This window comes from Petaurus breviceps, unplaced genomic scaffold, assembly GCF_028583685.1.
Source record: "Petaurus breviceps papuanus isolate PSGF00001 unplaced genomic scaffold, PetGlider_PUasm1.0 90842, whole genome shotgun sequence".
Lineage (NCBI taxonomy): Eukaryota > Metazoa > Chordata > Mammalia > Diprotodontia > Petauridae > Petaurus > Petaurus breviceps.
The window spans coordinates 24,575,249-24,579,318 of NW_027187358.1; the positions used below are offsets into that span (position 1 = coordinate 24,575,249).

At 35.8% G+C, this 4,070-nt stretch overlaps 1 pseudogene; it reads right to left on the minus strand.

Annotated features, from left to right (window-relative positions):
• Positions 1-2,957: 2,957 nt before the first annotated feature.
• LOC138148963 (large ribosomal subunit protein uL22-like) lies at positions 2,958-3,510 on the minus strand (annotated as a pseudogene).
• Positions 3,511-4,070: the final 560 nt, after the last annotated feature.

Sequence of the window (4,070 nt, forward strand, 5' to 3'; positions counted from 1 at the left end):
CCTCAAATTACCTAGGTAGAGGTAGTGCGCCCACAAAGTGAAAGATGTCCCAAATTCTACCATAGCCTTTTGTGCCAAAAAGGAACATTTGACATTATTTGCCTGAGCATTTTCTAAATGCTCCTTTTAAAGAAGACATAACAACTAGGATGCCTACCTTGTTCACATACACACAGTAGCACATTGTCTTGACCCTAAGCCAACTGAGGTCACTGAAGTTACACTGGGAATCCAAATTCGTCTCTCTGAATTGCCCTTCTGCTACACTAGATGAACCATGTTACTCTCTTGAAGCAATAGCACTATTGAAAGATTGAAATACCTATAGACCTATACTTTGAGGAAATCCAATAAGGAAACAAAAAACCTTATGGACACACATAGAAAGATGATCTAGATAGAAATCATTGTAGATTGAGATGTAGATATAAATAATATAAATATAGATACATATATACCTATAGATACTATGAATATAGATATCAGCCCTTTTTATTGAATTTATTATTTATTTTATTTTATTATCTCCAAAGGGAGATGCCCATCAGTTGGAGAATGCTGAACAAATCATAGTATATGAATGGGATACTTTAAGAAATGATGAAAGAGTTACAGAAAAAAGACTTGTATGATATGGTAAAGAATGAAATGATAGAATTAAGACAAAAATTTATACAATAACAACAACAAAATTGAGAGAAACAACTTTGAAAATCTTAAGGACTCTGACCAATGTAATGAACAACTATGATGTTCTTAAAAGAAGCATACTACCAGCACACATTAGAAATTTGTAAATGCTACAAAATTGGGCTTGATTTATGATTTTATTGATTGAAAGTGATGAATAAAATGTTAATTCACATTCAACTTAAAAGTGTGTCTTGCACACACTTTTTTTTCTAGAGAACTGGCTGTTAAACATTTACCAGTACACCTTTGCATGTTACCCTTTTCCTAACAGTGGGAAAATGGAATAAAGTTAGATTATGAAACATTTGTTTTGAGACATGGTAAACTTGTAGATTTGTTTTGCTTAACTATACTTATTTGCCAGAATAATTGCTTTTTTTCTTTCTTTATGGGAATAATTTGGTTGCTAAAATATTAAAAGTAGTTCATCAAATCTTTTTTTAAATTATGGAAAAAGGAAAATGGACAACAGTTTTGAAAGAAACACAAGCAGACCAACTTTAAAAGCATCACAATGACTTTACCATATACTTTTTCAAAGAAAGAATTTGTGCCTAATAGAGATCTGCGGTAATACATATAATTCCTTTTTTCCTTTTCTACTTTGTATATAGAAATTCTTTTTTTCACATTCATTAAATTCAGAATAAAAAAATCACACTTAAAAAAGAAAGAAGATTGGATCTGGAGTCAGAGGACCTGGTTTCAAATCCTGCTTCTGACACTACCTGGATGACCTTAATTAAGAAAGTCATTTAACCACCAGATGCAGTAATTTCCTCATTTCAAAAAACAAGAGGTTGGACTCGTCCTTCCCAGTTTTAGATCTATGATCCTTTACAAGGAGATTTAGAATGATAAAGGCAGAATATTTTGGGTAGGCAGCAGTGACCAGAAACACAATATAAATTATAGCTATTAATTAGAGTATCATCAGAACAGCCATCAGAGGACTTGGGTCTTAAGATTCTCTATTGCTATCTCTTGACACCAGTAATAACTTTTATGGCTACTGGCCCTTCATCACTAACTCAATTTTAAATAAAGAAGCTATAGAAAGCCACTTACGGCTCACCCTCCTCCCTTTTGAGACTGAGAAACTGAAAAGGAGGCATCAATCACACGAAGGGTTAAATGATCCACTCAAGGGGGAAAAGGTGACCATATAAATGAGTATCAGATATTGCTGTTATTTACTTTAAACGCGGTTGCAGTCAAACAGTTAACCATAAAACGAAGTAGCCTTTTAAAATCTTTGTTTTTTAAATGTTTCTATGTTCCAGTGGTTACCCCTTTGGATTGAATGGCTGATGTCCTCTCTCTACCCCCAAATAACTGGAAGTAGAATTGTTTTCATAATCAGGGTCCATTTATATCACAAGCAACAGATTGATTCTTGAGTGTTTGATTGTTATCATGCAAAATGAGAAACACAGATAATGAAGTACAATATAGCACATTTAAGCTGGCAAAGGACAGTCTGTTTGCTCAGGAGTGGCACTCCACAAATATTAGCTCTGGAAAAAAAAAGACAAAACTCATTAACCATGATTTTGCTCTCCTTAGAGGCATTTTCCCCCTTTATTAATTTTGTGGAACTTCTACTGCAAACGGGTTTACTCTTTTTGAATTATGTTTGCTCTTTCCAGATGGAAGAAAGAATTCATCAAAGAAGAATAACTGTCCACATGTATATCTTTTGCTAGATGGGTTAGTTTTCAAAAATGTAGCTCTGCAAACTGGATATTAAATGCTATAATCCCTTGATGAGTCACAGGGGGAAAAATCAGCAAAGTCAAATGTAAGTCTCCCAACAGTATCATCTAATAAAATCCTTTTTTTCAGAGACCAGGGATGCTGACTATGAATTTCCAGGATCTATGATACCATATTCATTCAGATGTTTACATTTATTTGAAGGATTGAACCTAAACAGAAGTGACTATGCTTGGTTTGTTTTCCCCTAAAATAAAGAGAAAACTATGTACTAAAGTGTCAGTCAACCAAGCATTTGGTAAGGCTTACTAAGTGCCAGGAATTGAGTTCAACACCTAAGATACAAAGAAAGGAAAAAATAAACAAACAATAACTACAATAAAGAGCTGCATGAACACACACACACACACACACACACACACACACACACACACCATATGCATCTAATGAAAATAGGAAGTAATGTCCGAGGGAAGGCATTATCATTAAGGGGGGACTAAGAAAAATTTCTTTTTAAAAATTTCACTTTTATTTGCACTCTAATAAATTTACTCCCATGCCATAAGCTTCTGTTTCTTCAGTTTCTCCTGGGATATCTTTTTCTTTTGAGCAACCTCCTTTTCTGGTTTAGGAACAATTTGTTCCTTTTCAGTAAATATCATCTCAATACGGCAAGAGCTCACGTATGGGTTGATTGGACCATGAGCCCTGTAAGTATGCCGTTGCATTTTTGGGAGCCTTGCTAACCTGGATATGCTCAATGACAGGAGAATCTGCACCCAAACCCTTCAGTTCTGCGTTACTCTCTGCATTTTTAAGCATATGCAACAAGAATTCAGCTTTCTTTTTGGGCCCTTGACCCTGTGTCCAACCCCATTGTTTAGCCTGGGCATACCTGCCAGCTCCACCATTATATGGACAGAAGGGAACACATTGTTCCTTAAATGTGACATCTTTCAAATACTTGGTAGCTTTTTGGATGTACATGCCCTTGATAGCTTGGGCTGTTTCATGGGTGTTCTTGAAGTGGACCTGGAGATTTGAACCCCTTGACTTGCATGATTTTGTGGGCTTCTCTGGATCAAGAGAGTACCTCACCATTTTAAATGACTGTCTAGGATGGCTCAAGGGAAGAACAGAAAAAGTTCTTGAAAAAAAAAATTAAGTTAAGACTTGAAGCCAGGGGGTTGAGATGAGGTAGAGCATTTGAGAATATAGTGAAAATACATGAAGTTCAAAGTCAGAGTGATGTGCAAAGAACAGAAAATAAGTGAGTGTCACCACATCAGAAAGTAAGTGGAGTTAAGAATAAGAAGACTAAAGAAGTAGCAAGGGGATAGGCTATCAAGGGCTTTAAAATTCAAACAGAGAGTTTTATATCTAATCCTTGAGGCAATAGAGAACTATTAGAGTTTATTGGGGGGCAGGGATTTCATGGTCAGACCTACCCACTGGGAATTTGACATCTTAATGGAGAATGGATGGAATAGGAAGAAATGTGAGATAGGGAGATGAATCAGAAGGTTATTGCAAGAATCCAAGCAAATATAATTGAAAATAGAGATAGGAAGGAAGGGAGGAAGGGAGGGAGGAAGGAGGGAGGGAGGGAGGAAAGAAGGAAGGAAGGAAGGAAGGAAGGAAGGAAGGAAGGAAGGAAGGAA